At 41.3% G+C, this 21,800-nt stretch overlaps 1 protein-coding gene across 2 annotated transcripts in view; it reads right to left on the reverse strand.

The window, feature by feature from the left end:
- Positions 1 to 21,800, reverse strand: part of camkvb (CaM kinase-like vesicle-associated b) — a 31,313-nt gene that overhangs the window by 9,003 nt on the left and 510 nt on the right. The window lies entirely within an intron of this gene.

Raw genomic sequence — 21,800 nt, forward strand, 5'->3', positions numbered from 1 at the left:
ACTGCTATAATGTTACAGTGGGGAATGTTTTCTGTTTCAGCGTGAGCTGTCTCTCCTTTAAATAAAAGTGGAGTACACAGAGTGAAACCATTCAGTACCTCCTGAGACTAAAAACTATTATGCCTAGTGCCAAACAGTGAGGCAATGGGCACCATTTAAAAAAAATAAATTTTTTAAAAAAGTTTCTGGAATTTGCTACACTATATATAATAGAAGCTGGCCGTGTTCTCGCAGCTAATATAACCACTGCACCACTTGTCATATTTGGTGCAGAATGTGCAGAAAGACAGCATCACTGTGACAGGCTAGTAGAGGCATTTTGTTTACTGCTGTCACCAGCGAACTTCTCCTTCTGGTGCTGAAATCACTGCACAGCTTATTTGGATTACAATAGCAATGACGTGACATGTACAAAGAGAGTGAGTGCAGTGCTATTATTTTTGTTGAAAGTATAAAGGCTGTCTTCTGAAGTCCCCTTGTTTAGTACATTTGATTTAGTACACACTACTCCTGTTATTAAGTACTGAGTTTATTTGATGTTTAACTCATTTTCCCTTGAGGCTCTGATGTGACTTAGCCTGCAGTTGCATAGCTGTGTGATATGGTCACTGTGGTGGGAGCAGGCAGATCCTGCTGTTGGACAGGTAAACAAAAAGAGGAGAGGCTGCTTCATTTCAGGCCCCGCTCCTACAGATTCACAGCATGTCTCTCCACTCCACTGCATCACTCAAACTGACATGTCTAAATCCCCTCTTATCTCTGACTCTCCTTTTCTCTTTGACTCTCCCCTATCTCTTTAACTCTCTTAACTTACTGAGGGAGAACAGTACACATAAGGAGTTGACAGTTATTGCGCACAGGTGTTTAGGTTAAATAGGGTCTGAAAACAGTCAGTGGGAGGCTAACAAAACAGTTGACATCACAGCTTAGAACATATTTAACATCTGCGCAAGAGATGCTCAAAAAAAAAAGAGCCAATTCGCAACTCTTTGTTTGCTCTTACACTAATGGATATGTGTGTGATAATTACAATATAATCACGAGTGTACAAATAGCATGAGGAATGAGAGCCCCATTGTTTCCACAGAGGGAACAGGAGAAAGCAGAGGCCAGTTGGGAGTGTGGGCTGATTCTGTCCACAGTTCAGAGGTCTTAAATAAGCCTGTCAAAGATCACTCTCAGTTACTTTGTTACAAGGAAATGCTATAAAACAAAAATAATTGAAAATTAAATATTCACTTATATGACATTTGCCATCTGCTTTGTGTCTTTTCTTTAATCTTAATTAAAATGGCACTTTGGTCTTTTATTTGTTTATTTATTTATTTATTTATTTATTTTCCCCCATTTCTGTGTTCCTTTTAACTTTAATAAGCATGTTGGCTATGGGACTTACTTAACAAACAGCCAATTAGCCAAGCACTTAAATGTCACTGGATGAGCATTAACTGAGCTAGTGCCAGAGGAAAGAGGCATGTGGGAGGGAGGCAGTGGGAGAGAGAGAGGAGTGAGAGGACAGGAGTGGGAGGGGCTGAAAAGAGGGGCAAGAGAAAGAATGGTGGATGAGGGAAGGGAAAACGTGGGGGGTTCAGGGGGTGAGATGAGCTCTGGAATGCAGCCTGTCTCCAGGAGTGGAGCTGTAATCCTTCTGTGGGAGAAATGTCTCCTGTTTATGCAGAGGCTGTGACCATGCAGGTGATCTCAGCTGCAAATTAGACTCCCAATATGTAGCGTTTTCAGCCATTCTAGGTCTTACTATAAGGAGGTTAGAGCAGACAGCTGGGCTTCAGTTCTCAGCACATTTCTTATTGTTAAACCTGGAGTAGAAAGCACCGCTGTGCTTTATGAGAGCTGTGTACTGTATGTCCCTGTATTAAACATGAAAGGCCATCACGCGCACTGTTTCTATGAAATCTGCATTTACCAAAGGCTGTGTAACAGTGAATTATGTGGTGTGACTGTATGCTAATGAACATTGCATATCTGTGAAAAGCACCATTACCATTAGTGTCAAAGCATGCTCAGACAAGAGGAAGAAACTATGCCAAAAACAATGCATTATAAACAGTCAGGGTAGTGAGCAATTATTGTAACTTATATTTTACAAACCCTGCAGCTCCATTTGTCATTATGACAACAGCTCTACAGTACAAGAACGAAAGTGCACATAGACGGCACATTGCAATTCTAGTCATTACATGCACTGAACCACTTTTGGTATCTCAGGTGATACAGGACCACATAAAATAACGAACACATTGCTGCATTACGTATCGGACCTTTAGTTCTGACCATCACATGACAGTGGCGGAGAATGCAACAGACAGGAAGAGCTGTATAATAGCCCCGGATTGAGGAGAGCCGGCTGGCGGCAGCAGTGGATCTATCACGGCAAACGTATAATGGGGATTATAATGAGGACAGAGGCAAAGAAGAAGAGGGGCACAGTGGGATTCATTATTCTCATCATGCAGCCTACTTTCAGGTCTCATTGGGGCTCCTGTGTGAACAATGTCTAAAAAAGCACAGCGTGTGCCAGAGCATCACTCAGAATGAACTCAACACGCACCCCGTCCCTTGCTTTTCCAAATTACTCTCTGTACCTCCTGTTATTTGGCTACATCTATGCTGCAGTATGACTGTACCTCATAAAAAGCCATTATGTTATTTACCTGCTTAGCGAATTTCCTTATCCACAGCAGCTGTCAGCACTGTAATTTTGCCATGCTGATTGATTTGTATACATACAAGAGGTACAAATTCACCCCCCACCCTAATCCAGAAAACCATAACCCCTGTGGAGTAGGGTTTATTGTATAAAAAAATGGATAAGAAGAGAAACTCTGCTAAATGTGATTTCAATGCACCTCACAGCCCACAGCGGCATGTCCTGGAGATATCGCTCGCCTTTGGAGTGGACAATCTGACTGGCTTTCTCCCCCTCCCCCACCTTGTAATAGAGATAGTGCAAAATAATGAGCAGAAAGGAAAAAAGAGAGCACCACAATCAATTATTTCTGTCTTGCCGCACCATCTGAAAGCACCTTGGTGCATTAGTGTCTTTCCACCTTTGAGTTTCCTCCCTTTCAAAGCGTTGTGGCGGCTGCAGTATGGCGGGAAAGGGTGTGGGTGCACTTCCGCACAGCGTACCACTCCATCTCCCTCCAAAATCAGGCCGCAAGTCCACCCAAACTACTCCACCCTGCCCCACCAGCGCCTCTGGGTTTGCTCTCCCCAATTCCTCCCTGTGATCTGCTCTCCGACGGGCTTTTCACTGTTTAATATCCCCTCTGGAAAAACCGCAGGGCTCCACTGATTTATCCATTAATGGATGTTCCAACTCTCTCTCTCTGTCTCGTCTGCCTTTATTTTCTCAGGCAATGCTCATTCCTTCTCAGAAATTTGCCCCAGACTTACAGATGGCAAAAGTAAAAAATCTAATTTCTCTGTCTCCCACTCTCTTTCGTTGTGTCTGACTGCCTACGCTCTTCCTTCTCTCTCTTTCAACCTTTTATATTCTGCTTTGTCTATTTTGTCTCACTCTAAATCCAGCCGAGGTCTTTCACCCAATAGCACACATAAGTAAATTACAATGTCAGAGTATTTCTGTCCTTACATTAAAAAATAAAAATAAAATAAAAAGCAAATGAAAATATGAAGTCAGGCTGAATTAACAAAAACTTGTAAATGAATCTTCGTGAGCACAACATCTGGAGTGCTTTCGGTAACAATTTGTGCGAACCTCTTCCAGGCTCTTTAGTATATTCACCCCCAGCTGCCTCGCAGCTCCACGCCACTGCCTCCCTCCTGCGGTAGTTATCTGCTGTCGACTAAGGCAGCATTAATCTTACTATTCACTTTTCGTACTGGAGTCGGTTTAATGGAGATAACCAAAGCGCTCGGCCAGCGGGTTTCATTCTGCTGCGTTCTGTGAGCTCTCTGTGTGATAATCTCCCGCTCTCTCCAGCTGCATTCACTCCGTTAACCCTTAACACCAGCGGCACCCAACGCACATCACACCAGACCCAACACAGTGCAGAGGGAACTGTAGCTGTGAAGGAGTGTGACGGGAAGAAAGCTCCAGAGTCTTTATCATGCATGCGTGATGCCGTGTTGGTGAATCCAGCCAAGGCTTCATTTCATTACGCTCTTGCTCAAGGCAGATGTATCTGGTTTGATGTACGTGCTGCGAGCTCCTTCAATTCAAATGTGCAGCGTAGAAGAGAATGACAGGACTGTGTGTGTGCGCTTGTCCATGTGCACGTGTGTGTGCGTGTGTGTGTGTGTGTATGTATGTGTGTGTTTGTGTATTTATGCATGTGTGTGCCTGCATAAAGGACCACATAGTGTCCCTCACCCTGAAAGGCAGCAAGGGGGAGGGTTGCAGTGCAGCTCTCTGCGGAGAACCGAATGAATTCAGGGTACCTAATTACCTTTAAAATGTATTTTCACAAGAGAGCAACATCACAGTGAATTATTCACGACGAAGGCACCCAGGGGTTGAGCAGTTAAAGGGAACGGTTGGGTTATCTCCCAAATTAAATGGGATATCTGCAATTTTTCTCAAAATAAAAACTGCCTCTTCCCACAGCCTTACATCCAATCTGCCTCACCAGTCCAGTGGGAACCCTTTCATTCGCTGTTAAAGTCTCTCATGGCCTGTTCCCATGGCCACCACCCCATGTCCAACCCTTAACATGAGTGATGGTACGTACTGCATGTGTGAAAAGACAGAAATAGGCCCAGATGTAGGGCATATCATTAGTATGTTTCTGGTGTCACACTCCTACTGCCATAGTTAAATCTCAGCAAGCCTACTACACATCTCATTTCCCATTTTAGCAGAACCGTCAGGAGCAAATTCAACATGAAGACCACCCATGGAGAAATGTTCTACATCCCCCCTGCTGTTTCTCTGGGAAAAGACAAAGGTCCCTTAAAGCAGATATTCCAACATACCATCTTATCTTATAGATGACATCTCTAAATGCAGAATGTCCGCATTGGAGCATGGAAAGTACCCAATGCCACCAAATCAGGAGTGATCTGGTTAAATCAGGAGGACTCCCATGCATGCACTAACCCAATGCCATAACCAGCCTACAGCTGGAAGACATGAGAAGGCTACAGAGCAGAGGGTATGGCTGCTGGTAAAGTAGGTCTTTCAGTAGACACACTTTATGTTGCTCTTGTTAGGACACTGATGAAGTTAAACTCTCACTGATTTTATTTGGGTAATGCATGTAAACTCCACTCATTTATTCAGGTTTTTCATTAATTTGTTACCTATATATATATATATATATATATATATATATATATATGAAAGGAGGGATAATCATTCTTAGATGGGTTTCTGCAATGTAAGCACATTTTAATTACAAGGAATAGTGCCAACACAAATGCCTTCCGTTTTCAGATTGAGTTGCTCTCCTCCCCTCAAGAGTCACTTCCGGTCCTAATCTCATTAGATAGCAATTTTCATCGTGCTGTTTTGCTTACAGACACTTTAAATTCCCTGCATTGAATTGACATAACATGAAATATTTGGCTCACGCTGCACATAAATAACAGCCAGTTCATTTTTAATGTTGCCCCTCTGTCTAACCTTCTAATTGAAGACACTGTCAGAATGCTGACTGCAGGGTCCTGGAAGAGCAAAGGAGGACAAATGACAGGCTGTAAATTGGATCAGGCTCATTTATGGAGCTGAGAAACAGAGAAGAGAGCAATAAAGCCTGTGATGATGAATGTTTTCTCCACATTAGAGTCAGGCAATTTTGAAAAAGCAGTTCTCCAGCAGGACAAATCTTCCTTTCCATCCTCCTATTCAAACCCAGACAGTGACTATGCTGCCATGCACTCCCTGTTTGTACACCTGTAGTGTACAAAATTTCTCTTTTCTCAACGTATAATTGCTCAAATATATTGCTTTAATCTGAGGCTTCTTTAATCCCTGAAAGAAAATTCCTGAGGGGAAACAAAAGCACTCTCATAAACTGAATTAACTGAATGTTTTTACATTTGTGTATGCATGTGTGAGTGTACACTACAGGCATTGTTATTTGTGTGAGTGTGTGCATGGTTCTATGTGTGGAAGCTCCCTTGGATATGTTTCTGTTTGATGTGACAGTGCAGAAGAACAGTCTGAAATCCTAGCCTGATTTGCTCCCACAGGACTGTCTCACTCTTTTTCTCAAACACCCAGGAGCTCATCTGTCTCTCACCTGTGTTGTTTTAGAACTGGTATATATCCTGGTAGCTGGTACTTGTTTTCTCTCTCTCTCTCTCTCTCTCACACACACACACACACACATACGTAATGGAATCTAGACTCAATGAAAGGAACATAAAAATACATTTAAATGATAGTGTAAAAGACAGCCTTTACATTTCCCCAGGCACCTTAAACTTTGCTGGCTAAGCTGGCCATTGCTCTTACAGTAGATGGCACACTACTCAAGTCTCTCATTTAGTACAGGGAACCCAACCACAAACTCAGCTTTAAGTGTGCCTACATCTCTCTCTCATTCTCTCTTGCTCACTCTCTATCTCTCTCTTGTGCTCTCTCTCTCTCTCACTGGGTGTGGTGAGTGGGAGCATGAGTGAGTGGCTGAAGCAGGACTCGGTGAGCAACATTACAAGCTTTCCTTAATTTCCCACTGGTGGAGTGGCTTTGCAAAATGTCTTCTCTGCTTTACTGTTCAAGCACTGTTGAAAGTAGTGGGGAACATTTAAGAGGGTAGTCGACCAGCTTTACTGGCTGACATGGCAGCGGCTTCTGGGGGTGAGCAGCTAACACAGTGGCAGGTGGCACCTCAGTAGAGGAGTGTACATTAGCCGTGACAGAGGTGGTTGGGCACAAGCTTATCAAGTCTGCATCCTGGATGAATAAAGGCATTGTGATGTTTCTTGATAGCATTAACAAAGTAAACTCCATAGTTGAACACGGAATAGTTATTAAAGAAACTTTTAACATGGTACTTCTGTTCTCGGCATGGAAATTTAGCAGAGATGGATTCTTTTTTTCGTCTAGAAAAGAAAAATGGTCAAATCCATTGTTTATATTATGCCACAGAACAGAGAAGCTCACAGAACCAACCGCGGTTGAAACAAGGGTGGTGGACTTCTTTTCTGAGCTATACTTGAGTGAGTGGAGAGAGGAGGCAGAAGTGGTTGTAGAAGTGTTACATGAAAGAAAGCTGCCCTCTCTTACAGATACCCCATGGAGGGCTTATTTGGGACTGAAGATGGAGGTGAAATTGGCATGGAGGACACTGTACCAACCACTGTTAGCCAAGAGGGTTGGATATCTACAGTGGAGGGTTCAGTTTTATTTCTGTGATTAACTCAGTAGTATCCCACCATTGTCCATTCTGTATGGAGAGAACAGCTGTTGTTTTTTGGGGTATACCAAACTTCAACCTTATTTTTTGGGTTAATGGGAGAAAACATTTTCAAGTAAGATGTTTCCAGGTCATTAATTTCATTTTGGGCAAAGTGAAAATGGCAGTTTATACAAGAGCAAGCTTAAATGTTTCTCAAGAGTGTGTGGTGTTATAAGGGTGTTATATGTTCAGTGGAGGGAGGTGAGTCTCTCTCTCTCTCTCTCTCTCTCTCTGGAATGTGGTTAACACTCCTACAATTTTAAATTAATTAACATTCTTTATTTAATGGGATCCAATGACCACAGAGTCAGAACCTAGGGACTAACGTTGCATCGGACGATTAGCACCTTTTTCAGCATAGTGCTCCCTTCTCTGTGCTGGGAATTGGGATTCATTTAGTTTAGGGTGAAGAGTCCCCTACTGGCCAACCAACAGCACCTCCTGGACTAACTTACTGGTATTTCCCTACAGGCCTCATATTGAAGTACTACTGAAGCCCAGCAATGGCTTCCTCATACTCTGGAACCTCTTCATTATTACAGAGCGTCTCACTTTCTAACTTGTTGTTGCACTCATAACCCGATCATCCCCCTCTCCATTATACCAGCCCTCCACAGAATCCTGAGTCAATAACAGTCACTTCATTAAGATTGGCAATTTCAGGTCAGAAAAGAATACTTAATTAGGCATGAACCCAGTCTGGTAACACTGATTTCTGAGACAATTGGAAAAGCTGCATCGGCTAAAAAGGGAAGAAGGAAAACAACATTAATAGCATAAAATATTCATAATGACATCACTTTCCCCTTGTGACACGTCAAATAATCAGATGTATCATCACATTCTGCGCTGCTACACAGCTTTCACTCAGACGGAGTGGACTAAGTGAAAATTACTTCAGACTAAAATCCCCTAAAATGACTCACGTGTGATGTGTTTGGAATGAATTGATAAATGTGCATAATAGGAGGGCAGAGCGGGTTACAGATAGAGATGGGATCGCAGTGCAGAAAGAGCCAGAGCAGAAAATTGAACTTGCAGTATGTTCAACCGTTGGCAACCCTATAGTCTGAGCCACACAGTCTCACCAGCAAATATCATATTACTAAACTGATTCTCATGCCAATGTAAGACCCCACTTGCTTTTTTATGATAATATTGTCTTAAAAGCTTTGGTTATTAAATCTCTGAGGGAAAAATAATAATAACCGGATGTGTGCTTGATATGTCCAACTAAGCAGTTTCCCTGGGATTTATTCTTAAATGCTCAATTACCTAAAAATTCATAGATTATATATTACATCATTAGATATACACATATTTAAAAGGTAAATAAGCATTTGAAAATGAACCATAGAGACAGTGCTTAGTGTGCGCCCCCTGTTGGTTCCCATTCAAAATCTTGCCAGCCAATAAACAGGGTTCTTTTCATCCTTAGAATTCTGTTAGCCTTTCCCTTCCAAAGTAAATCAAAGACCATCTGGTCCATTTCCCCTGTTTAATCTCAAAAGACTTCGCTGTAATGCAGCTTCACTTGAATGTCTCTTTCAGTGGGGGAGATCAGTCCACTAGCATTACAAGCAAGGAATGTTGTGCTGGGGTGAGTGCTAGGGTGCTCAGTTTTTAGGTCATATCTTCAGTGTTAGGCTTACAGTGGCACGGTGTTGGAAGGCAGTATACAGTAAGAAACGCATTGGTAAGACAATTGGCAGCAGTTGGCATGATAAGTAGCAAGCTACATCTGTTGCCATGCCTGCAAATGGGACGAGTGCTGTCCATGGTTCTGCAACACTTCTGGGGCTGCTGAATGGATCGCACAGACAGCACTTAAACAGCCTAATCTGCTCATGTGGGCCCCCTCTGTGTGCCACACCTCCCTTACAGGAACTACAGTCCACCAGACTGATGATCCAATAATACAAATCCTGTACCCTTCAGCCACAGTGGAACAGAAGCTGGATAAGGCAAGCACCCATCCAGAATCCGGACAGTTTGTTGTGATACAAATGCAAATTGTATTTTTATTTGCTTGTTTATTTCTTTGCTTGCCAAGCAATTTGTGGAAACAAAGAGGCTTAGTGAGCTTCAATACCAGCAAAAACAAGGAGAGAGACAGAGAAAGAAAAGGAAGGAAAAGATAACCCCCAAAAATACAGTATTCAGGCAAGCCTCATACCTGATGTTCACCCAGACAACGACCGGCACTACTGCTGAAACACTGCCCAATCAGCTGCGCATCACAGGCACAAAGATTCATCAGAACTAATGAGCCACTAACCAGCCATGGTGGCACATACAGCCTTCAGATGTAATTGTAAGTATAAAAAAACCCAGACCAATCGATCCCTTTTTGCTCAATATCAGTTTCAGATCATTTCAGCCCAACATCTACATCACACCTATCTATACATGTGATATACATCACACATATTTATACATGTGATATACATCACACATATTTATACATTAGTGTTATTTGTAACAAGAATGTAAATATCTCATTTTTGATTAGTGTTGTGGCATGGCAAAGTTGCTGAAAGTACACAGCTGGTCTGATGTACTTTGATCACTGCAATCCAGCGTGGATGTACGCAGTGTCATATTACATAATGGGCCAAGGGGATACAGACGTTTGAATCAAAGTACAGAGGGCTATCGGCTTTCTTTGCATACAGGAAATGATTCAATTCTGCCTTGCATTTATTTTTTCTCCTTTCTCCCAATTCAGATAGACAACCCTTTAAAAAAAATACAGAACATCCCTTTAAATCCCTCCTGCTATCAAGTTGAAGTGTTTACCTTGAGCTCTTGTCATCACCAGCATTATAATGCATGAAAGAGTTTTTAAAACACTGACTTTAATTTTGGCTGCAGATAGACTGAAAAAAAATTATATTTCAAAGGCAGCTTCTGTCAGGCAGTCTTCTGTAATCGTTCCAGTTTACAGTATAAGAGACATTTCTTACTTTCCTGACAGACACAGTAACAGAAGGGGTTTGAGAGAGCAGATGGAGGCTAGAGGGTGAGAGGGTAGGGCAGAGAGAAGAGAGGCAGAAATGGACCAAAAAGATGGTCAGATGAAGTGAAGCACAACAGGAAAATGTTCAAGGCTGGGATGGGTGGGTAGAGGAAGGGGCTGCTGGATCAAGAGGAGGAGTACATGGAAGATCATAAGCAGCTCACTGGCACAGCACAGAACTGGGATGTAATGGAGGCCCTGATCCTCTGTACATGGAATATTTAATTATATTATTTACCTCTTTCTGTCCTACTACAAAGACACACCCCCTACACGCACAGCATATGAACCTTGGTTCTCAGCCAGCACTCTGCATTTAAGATAAAACTGTATAAAGTTACCCACATGACTGAAGTAATTCAGTTGTGACATTTTCCATTTTGAGCCCCATTTGCAATGCCAAGCAGTGCTCCCCCAATCTCCCCCAATGACACACATCATCTTGACTCATGATTCAAGAAGTCAGCTTCTCAAAAGTGAGCACGCACAAGAAAGTGGAAAAAATAGGATAAAAAAGCACAATATACAACACACATATCCTGTACAAAAGAAGGAATAAATGAATTCATTATCAGTTAAAGTATCTGCGTGTCAATTAATCAATCCAATTTTAGTTGTATAGCACATTTTACTAAGAAATTGTCAAACTACACCCGGCCTAAACCCCTATAAAGCATTCCAAAAGCGACAGTGGCATGGGGTAACTCCCTGCATATCAATGGGGGATACAATAAAAAATTTAAAATCTGCATATTTCAAATATCTAAAAACAGATTCTTGAGGCGCATACAAGTCTGTATAATATTTCTCTGCCAAATACACACAGACATAAAAAATAAGCACAGTGCTTACTTGAGTTCAGACTAATGCCACCAAATGCCAAAACACAAATCTGTAACATTTCATACATCCCTATGGCCCTGTCTAATGTCTGTACTAATACCTTTGTATTGTCTGGACCTTTTCTTTCAGCAATCTGTTCATCAGAGCACAACCCAAATTATTTTAGCTCAAATGATAAATGCTACATGGCATTTGAGAAATGCATTTTTTCATAAGAGTAAATTCCCCTGGGTGAACTGGGAAGTATGCCTCTGCTGGCTGTCAATACCCATCATCTATGATATCAAATAATCAGACCACAGCATTTCCCTCAAACAGCCCATGCCTGCATGTAGTCTTTAGTGCAAATAACCCACCTCCATATAAAGACTTGAGATTATATTATACACACAGGCAGGCAACAGTCTAAAACCATGCTGCTAACCACTAACTAAGCCAAAGATCCAGATTCCCAGGCCTCAGGCTAGCCAATGAACACTTTGAGGTCCTGGTACTTTCAGAAAGGGCATGCTGGGTTCAGGGGCAAGAGAGAGCCAAATTCAGTCTCTTCCCTGAGCACGACCTTTCAAATCCCATTCTGCTGAGGCAGAGACACAGAGATTGACACGAGGCAGAGAATATGGGTCACTAACAGGGTGCTCACTCTCAGGAGGGGTGGCTACAGTCCAGACATGGCTGACTGTGATTTATGGGGTCCTGGCCAGGCTGACCAGAGTGCCTGTTTATTTCTAACACATTTATGACATTCATCTATGGAATTATAAAATTATTACTCTTTATAGTAGCATTACAACACAAGTACACACAGTGGTTGAATGAATAATGGATTTAATTTATAAAGTGCCTTTCCCTTACATAAATGAACACACACAGACACATACGCAGAAACACACACACACACACACACACACTTTCCCTGTGAGATACAGAGGAATTTCAGCATGCTGAATGCACCATAGGGCCAGGGTAAGCACACGCAGTGAGCAGGAGGATGGGTGGGCGGGGCCAGGAGAGGGCTTGCAGATGGTCCAGAGTCTCCAAGGAGCAGCAGCTTTGCCTGCCCACCAGCACGGCCCACCTGCTCCATGTCACCCTGCTGGGTGCACTTCCTGACTCATGCACTTGGCACTCGCACCTCGCCATGTCTCTGCCTCCCCCCTATTCCCCCCTCTTCCTCCTCCTCCTTCTTCTCCTCCTCCTATACCTCATTACTTTGATATACAAACCCTCAGTTTACTCATAATTTAGATATCCTCATGCATCAATATATTTTAAGGATTTTACTGTTTCTATTAAAAATACAACTTTGTCATTGGCTTGAATACACCACTAATACACTGTGACATATAGCATTGATGTCAAAGGACAAATTCTTCTTGAGTGTATTTTAAGACTATGTCCCTCGGACATCTGAAAGTTTCACAAATATGTCACACAAATATAGAGTTTTTCTGACTCACAGAAATTCAGCGCTCTTCCTCCTGCATGGGTGACACTTACCTTTTATTTAAAAAAGCCTTTTTCCAACCGATCACTTCAACAGTAAAAATCTAAATATATCCCTTCACTTCCTCCTGGGCCAAACAGGAGGAAGATTAGTCAGATTTACAGCACTATGTCAATGAGGAGTTCAGAGTAGCGTGCACAGCACTGAGAAGTTTGTTTCAAGAATATGCAAGAGAAGGAGAAAGATAACTCACAGTTTGTGACAGAGGCCACTGAAGTGGGAGGTGGTGAAATGCATGAATGGGAAGTTAACCCCATCAGCCCCCCTAATAATAGTGAATATATTTGTTTATTATACCATGAAGAACACTCCAGAACAGAGTTCCAGGAAACAAAGCCTATCAGGGAATATTAGGATGCAGATGGAAAACATCGTAGAACATTTTGGAAGGTTCAGCAGCATTTTATAAACCCTGGGGAGGGGGGGATGTGCTTGATCTTCTACATATACTTTATGAATTGAGCTGACCATAGTGTTCTGATGTATGTGTTTTTTTGTTGTTGTTGTTGCCTCGGTTACCAAGACTTTCATCCGTGTCTGCGTACAGTAGGCTTCCTGATGAATGCCTGATGAATCTGCCTCACATGGAAAAGGGGGGTGGGGAGGACAAGATGCGTTGTTGTGATGCACAGGGGCTAAATTTAGGAGCCACCTAGTCTCACGATCACCAAACAGGGTTAGCAACAGCATGTATCAGTACTCCATGCATGGTCAGCAATGATGTCATTGACAGAATGAGGAAAAGGAAGAACAGTCCAGCAATAAATACAAAAATGGCCATACTGAAAACAGTACACTGATAGCAATCAGCAAGAGATGTTTACATCACAGGCTTATGTGCTACCTGTACCACTGTCAAGAATTTCCATCCATCTTTGTGTTGGTAAAAACTGCACTAATAATAATAATAATAATAATAATAATAATAATAATAATAATGATAATACTTTTTTTTTCTTGACTTGCTTCACAGAATTTAGCCAGCTGGGGGCAAAGACTGCCAGTTAACACTTGCATTTCAGGATAAATGCTCAATTTCTTTTGAGTTCCTGCCAGTTTAAACATTTCTATTTATGTAGGTCCACACATTGTTTTTGTTATAGTAACTATAATTGTAATAAAATTACAGGACTCACAGTCAATAGAGTGGAAAACACCTTAATCAAAATGGGATAAAATCCAACTCCCCCTGGTAAGACCTTTGGACCCATGCCCACAGTGCAGACTGCAGACCTTGTTCATTCAATTTAGCAAACAGAGCTTTGGAGCGCTCCTTAGCAACATATGTGAAAGCATTCAAACTTGCAATGAGATTAGGGCTCCTGCGGTTCTGCGTATTGACTCACCTAAACCCACCTGTTAATAAAATCTGAAAATCACAGGTGACAAGTTAATGCGATGCTACAAAACAGCCTTTAGAGCTAACAAATTATGTGCACTTAGGAGAAAGGCTCACTGAATAACTTGTTATTGAATGTTTCAAATCCATTGGATTAGCATCCTCTATCACTGGGCTGCTACTGCTGAGTTTTATCACACAGTAAGCAGAATTACCACCTAGTGATTTCCTCAATGAGTCTTAGAGACCCAGCCAAAAGAATGATGATTACATCATACACCTTCACTCCCAAATAACTGCACACAGTGATGTACCATACTCCATTCTTGTCAAATCATTATGAGAGAAGCATTGGACTCCCATGCCAATTTCAGCCTTAATTCTTGTTAAGCAGGTTTCTTAGTACGTGTTGCTAGGTGGTGACAAATATCTGGAGCAGCAGGGCCACTCGGTTGTACTTGCGTTGGAATGTTAAAGTTTCTTGAATCTGTAAGACCTGTGCTGATTTTTGTCTTCTGTGTTTTTTTTTTGTTTGTTTGTCTTGTTTTTTTTGGCAAAAACCTCGTTTTGGTCTTCCCCCCACCCCCCTAAATGTCAATGAAATCCATACTACCATACTGACACTCGCGCGAGAAAGCTCACACTGATAAATCATTTAAACCTAAATGTAATTCTTCTACCTTTTGAAAGAAGACAGTGACTGAGAGAAAAACATACATTGTATGCTCAGGATTTTAATGTGCATGCTGCTAGTATTGTTCATTATTTATTCCCCATGCATGCCTCCCCATACATATATACATGGGTTCCAGCAATGTAGCTAATAATTTTGATGATGACGTTAATGCATTAAGAACAAATCCTATTATCCATCCCCCTGGAGTCCAGTTCCTCAGATGATAATAGTGCTGTCTCTCTGCATTCTAGCAGGGCTATAACTGAACTGTCCCTGTGGACCTAGAGCTGTCTCCTCTCTGGAGAGCCTGTGCTCTTTGAGATGAAGATCAGCTGCAGGCTGAACACAAGGCTGCTTCGCAGGAACCAAGAGCATCTCCTACTTTAGACAGACCACGTGAGGCTCCCCCGCCCCTTTAAAAGGTAGGCCTGTCCACAGCTAGCCCAGCGGTAGCGCTAGGTGAGAACAAAGCCAGTGGTTCTGGAGTCAAATTATGTTAGGACTCAGCATTTTTTCCTCATAGGCTCTTTCTGTGGGGCAGCTGGGCTTGCTCTGCCCTCCCTCTGGGGAACTGTGGTGAAGGAGCTGATAAGAACATACCCACTTTCACCCTCCTTACACAACTGACTCTCAAAGATGAAAATGTCGATGGTGGCAGCATGAATCAACTGGAAGTGAAATATTAATCAATTTCTATTAAAAATTCCCCTTTAAAACAGCTATTTGTAGACGCTATCAGTTGGAGAGTCTCTTTGAAGCTGGCTGGTGCCACGTGTAACCCTTTCGGTGAAGATGAATTGGAGGACTGCCTCAAGGGATATTCTCTTTATACAGGCCTGCAAATCCCTCGTTGCTCTTCTCTTTCTCTTTTCCCAATAGTCATTTAATTCCATCAGCATCTAAGAGTGACCACTCAGTGAGAGGTCAAAGGTTGTTTGGTGTCAGACATTTTCATCAGCATGACACAGTATCTGTTCATGGATGTGTGGGTTGTGTTTCAGCTTGCCACCAAACACTAAGGTGCACTTCTTTTTTACATTGCTAATGGTTATTAATTATCAGGGCTGATTCAACACCCCTATCTATTCATTCACACGTCAATTAAATTATTCACTCTACATCTGTTGGCTTCCTTAAACAAACAAGCACGAAACCGTCCAGACCCACGGCGCACCTGTACAAAGTGTCATAAGTAAAACTTGGATAACTTCATAGCTAGCTAACTATGGCATGTCCTCACCTCTGTAACGTTATTTGTTGTCCTCCGTGTGTCCATACATCTGTATCGGTGGTACGCGCTAACTAGGTTAATTAAAGTAGGCAAAACGCTAACATGTTAGGGTTAGCTAAAGTAACGTTAGGCGATAAAGCTGTGCTTAAAAATCTTATGCCGTTCAAAGTGGTGATTTTAGGAGATGCACCTGCGCATGCATCCTACCAAACGTCCCTCTCAGGTCATCCATGAGTGAGTGAATGAGTGAGTGACCACAATTTGTCACGCATAGCCCACGGCGGCAGGCAGTCCTGCGCGCCGTGGGAGAAACAGAATTCAGGAAGCCACCAGCTGGAGGAAAACACCACAAACTTCAGTAATAAAGTGCTTTTTATGCTCCAAGGATCCCTCTGGAAGATTACTGACAAGTATATTCAGAAAAGAGCATCTGCAATTTAAGAGCATGGTTAATATTGGGTGTTTGATTACTTGTGTAAAAAAATAAAATAATAAATCTTAGTCTTGCACTTACGTGTGAAAAGAGGGAAAATTGAGTATTGTGGAAACAGCTGTTTGATATTCTTTTTTTCTCCAGGAAATCAAAACAACAAAGAACAAACAAATTATTTGCAACAAAAGGCGTTTATCAAGCATGCACAAATTTGCAAGCATGCGCACACACAGGCACGTAACATCTCATTACAACAATAATACAGCACTGTGTAGGGTCAGTCATTCATCCTCCAACCTTCCATTCCACAGCAAGGCTCTTAGTGCATATACATATGCAAACCATACTGAGGGTGATGCGTATAATCTGTAATGTACAAGCCTGCATAATGCTTTCCAGTGACATTTGCAGACACATCAAAAAAAAAAAAAAAAAACATTTAGAGGCTGGCCTTGTCAGTATCATTATTGTGTGCAGCAGGGCATATCTGCATTTAACCTACAGGCTTTTTGCCCTGAGATGGCCGCATAGTTACTGGTCCAGGCTTGCATCAAGAATGAGCAACACTGATGTAGCCATGAAAATGCACACGTCATTAAGCAGACCGTATGTGCCTTGTTCAAAGAAGAATGCAAACGGTTGACCCTATACGCTGCACCGCTTTTTACGGTATTGACAAAAAGTGACTATGACATGTTACAATTTATCCTCCACATTTTTTCTGTTTTATGTTATTACTGCTTCTTTGTTTTCCCCTAAAGAGGCAGTGGGGCATGCCTGTTGCTGCCAGTGGTTCCCTTTCACCTTCGTAAATAAATAGTTCCTCCAAAGGGTGCAAATGCTATAGGGGAATTATTCACACCCATTTTCATCCGTTTAAGGACAATGTTGGGACTTGCCAACAACTCCCATGTGACCAAAATCCTGTTATAAATGGAGACAGCACAAAAATAGACCTTCTCAATCAACCCAATCCCAAAAATGAATTTCTGAACTGCTGTCTTCCTCTGACACCTATCCTATTAACCATCCCCTTCACAATCTCTTGAGAGATCACTCTTAGATGAACCTCATGCAAATTCCACATTCCTCTTTGAAGCACAGGGAGCCATGCCAGCCAGAGATAACGCACGGCTTTTTTCAGCTGATGATTGCAATGCAACAAAATTCAATCCCAAACATAATGATGGGGTCCCTTTATCTGAACAACAATGTTACAAACTGGTTCTGCAGTCATGTTGAACCAGTTCATTGCATGTCAAGAATTTAAAAAAAGCTCTGTCGGGGGAGGTCGGACTGACATTAGAGAGGCCATTATGCTTAATTCTGGACAGCAGTCTCATCATTGAGAGGGAATGGCGTACAGCAATAAACTGACCATAGAATCGGAACTATAGACATGCTCTCATAATGAAGGTGTAAATCACTGGAAGAGCACATTTAGACAGCTCTGCTATGTCTCAAAAAAACAATCAAAAATACCCTCTGGGTGTTTTCAGCAGCCAAACCAAATAACCCTCTTTTTTCTCCACTCTGCCACTTACTGTACATCAATATATTGACAGTTCTGTAAGAATAATAAAAAGAAATAAAAGAAAGAAAAACAAAGATTTATATAAATATATATTGCTGTTAATGGATATAGAGCAAAATAATACTCGTTAAGGCAGCCATATAGACAAAAATAATTGACAGATCTTTCAACACTCTGCCTTTTGCAGGGATTCCGTATTGTAGACTTCAAATGTGAACTAAAGTTACAGGCCAGTTCAGTACAGAAAAACAAAATGATCCCATAGCCTGGCACCCCACAGGATTGTGGATTCACAGTGATAGTCAACACCAGGCTGTTTCATTGGGGAGGTATTATTATTACTATCAGTAGTTGTATTAGTAGTAACAGCAGCAGAAGCCACAGAATAAGAAACTGGCATACCAGTGGGAGAGTATATTGAGAACATAGAATGCATTCAGATGTTTTACTGTAGCATACATAAGTTGAGCTATTGTGAGTGTGTGTGGCTCTGGGTCAGCCACAGCACTGATCTCCAAACAGGTCTTGGCAAACGTGCTGTGTGAGTATTGACAGACTGAACTGTGGCGTACCTTCTGCAATGACACAGACCCCAAGCCAATACATTAAAGTGCAAGCCAGCTCATACCCTGCCACACTCTGTCATAATTCATCATGCAATTTTGTAGAAGACTCTGCACAACCAATCATGGCTATTCCGTGCTGTTATATTGTCTTCAAGGTGCTGGCAGTGTCTATGTTCTCTGACAATAGTGTTCATCACTGGGTGAGTTCCTGGTGGCAGGTTACCTTGCCACCAGGACCTGAGTGAAGGCATCTTTTTGAGTTCACCAATGATCAGACCCTTTATGTTCTGATCAATATGTTAAATAGGGAAAAAAGGTAAGCTGAACCATGTGACCTCACCAGAAAATTGAGATTTTGTACAGTGGAGGTAGAGATGCTGCTGTTCATCACAAACACACACACACACACACACACACACACCCATGCATTCACTCATGAACACACAGTCCTTGCCTATATCTTATATAAAGAAAATAATCAGACACACCAAAATTTTGAATAAATTATAACATTATGTAGTTAAATAAAAATGTGTTACAGTAAGCAATGATGAATGTTGAATCCTTACTGAAGTCTAACTTCTAACTAAAGTCTAACTAAATCAAAATAAATGTGAAAAAACATGTTTGTCTTTACAGAGACCACAATCAAAACCTTTTCCACAGCCAGTCAGTATAATGTAACTAACATATTGGTTTGAAAATATTATTTTCACACATAGACAGTTATGTCTGTACCTTCCACAGTAAATCACTTAAATACCAATGTAGTCTCACAGAGATATGAAGACCTCCAAAGTTTCATTAAAGGCAAAAAAGGAGCAAAAACTGTTTAAATGAAATAATCAATGGACTACATTATCCAGTGCAACCAAGGGTGCACAGATGACCTGAACTGTAACCTGACTATAGAGCATTGCAGTTCACGGAAATTATGTAACAGGCTACATAAATACATCTTTCTAGAAAATTTGAAAATAAATGCCAGGATATTCTGTGAAGTCTACATGTGCACATAATCTATCAACTGTCCATAAACCAGTCACACCTAATTATAAATGATAATACATTTTATGTGCTGTGCAGTGAATGTACAATATGAGCAGAATAAAACAGGTAGTGTTGAAAACACATGACATAATTAAGGACAATACAATACATCAAAGACACCACACACAAATTCAGGCAAAGGCCAATGCACTCAGTGTGCAACAATTCTGGCTGTAAACGGAATGAAATGTATGAATGTAGCGGTGAAGAGCCACACAGTAAAAAATAAATAAATAATCTATGTTTTCAAAGGAACAATATGTTAGCGTCAATTAGCTTTCCTCTTTACGTGACCTTCAACAGGAACTGAGGAATCTGTCATCATTGTCAACATTGGGGAAAGAATAATGGTATGGGATTTTATTTGGCAAATGTTGCCAGAGGAAAATTCTGTCATTGAAAGAAGCAACTGACTTAATGTTTCACTCATACAACACTGTTCAGCTACATCACAGACATGACAGTCAAACATAAGCTGACAGGGACTGAGCGATCGCGATCGGTCATTGCTCATTATTTCCCACCTATTCATCATGAAGATTATAGCTAACAACAATGTATCTGACAAGCTGCACGAAACATTTCATTTTTTTCAAGGGAAAGGTGCTAACCTGTTTACCTTTATCACAACAAGCCCCAAACTCTGAGTGATAGCATCACTATTGGTGCGTTCTCGGCTCTACAAAATCATTTTTTTAAAACTCGTAGAATTTCATTCGGAAACTTACATAGAAAAAGTTAACTTTAATGTAAGAAGACAGCCTGTTGCCAGCTGATAGTTTGACAGCTCTGCTCGGCGTGTGGACGAAGAAACAGGAACATCCAGTCATGCTGTTAATATTCGGCTTTTATCATTTCGAAGCGCTGGGGGGAAATTGGAGCATTAAGTGCTTGAAATATGAGTGTCATAGAGACGCATTCGCACGTCCCTCTTGCTACCAGTTTTGCTCTTGAACAAGGCTAACCATGGAACACCATGAGCCGATTCAAAAAGTCTTGTTAAATAAGTAATCCCATTACACGTCAAAATGTTTGAAATAACACGCCATGAATAACGTGCAATTTCAACTCATATGGGTATGCTATTGTATAGAGTAAGATGCTGCGGTGTACCACAAGGTAGGCTTTACCAGGGCACAATAATGCAATGAATGTTACTGTTCTGAATTTAAACAGATTTAACCCGATTTCCCTACCAGAATGGCCAAAGCAAGAACAGTGGCCTACTGAGAAATGCTGTGGTGTGTTGTTGTGATTAACAATCGTGTATAGTAATAAGATAAACAAGTGTTGTTCAGCATAACCTTACAGCAACCTTGTAAAAATGTTTTCAAGTGTTCAACTGTGTTATTAAAAAAAATAAAAAACACGGTTTGGATACCTAGGATTATTAGTTCTAAAAACCTGTTTTATCTTTTAGTGTATAAGTGCACTTCGCAACCAATGTAATTGAAGACTTTTGACGTGGGATAGGCTGTTGCGGCATCAGTCTCCTGTAAAATAACTCAAATTTGAGCTACGGATATACGCAGCACTTTACTCCTGCATGCAAAGACCCAATGAACATTAATATGAACTTGTAGACATTTGTTCGGAATGGCGACTGTAATCACGCAAGATGTGTTATAATTGCCAAGGCTGTCTGCACTACCCTCTTCCTGTTTTCTTAGAAGTTTTTTGGTATTATAAAACTTGAACGTGTAGTTATTTCAACTCGGGGAAAAAACGAATACAGCGCACTCAGGAGAAAAAAAAAACACTACGTGCAAACTTTGTAGTCGTGCATATACCTTTAAAGGCGCATTTCATAAATTGATCAACGCAATGGCGTGCGTTTATGGTAAAGCCAATCAATTTTTACATAAGTAATGCATTTAACTAAAAATAACCTAAATTTAGAATAAGAGTCCTCGCGTGTTTACTCAAACAGCAGTGTTGTTAAGTGCGTTGCTTACCATTCAAAAATAGTAAAGGTATCCCTATTATGATAATTAAAGTAGCCTATAAATGCTGAGCAGTCCGTAAAATTACGTTGATGCCAGCGTAACACAACTCAATGTTCTCTTCTGCAATATTACGTAGTACAGTACACTGTAACTACGGATATGCTGGCACATCTTTCTCAATTCCTGCACACGTTCAAACAGCTGTTTCGCTCACCGAAAGACACGTGAGACGGGCAATATAATCGATTTAAAGTTAAGTAACTTTAAA

The sequence above is a fragment of the Anguilla anguilla genome, chromosome 13 (genome assembly GCF_013347855.1).
Source record: "Anguilla anguilla isolate fAngAng1 chromosome 13, fAngAng1.pri, whole genome shotgun sequence".
NCBI classification, from domain to species: Eukaryota; Metazoa; Chordata; class Actinopteri; order Anguilliformes; family Anguillidae; genus Anguilla; species Anguilla anguilla.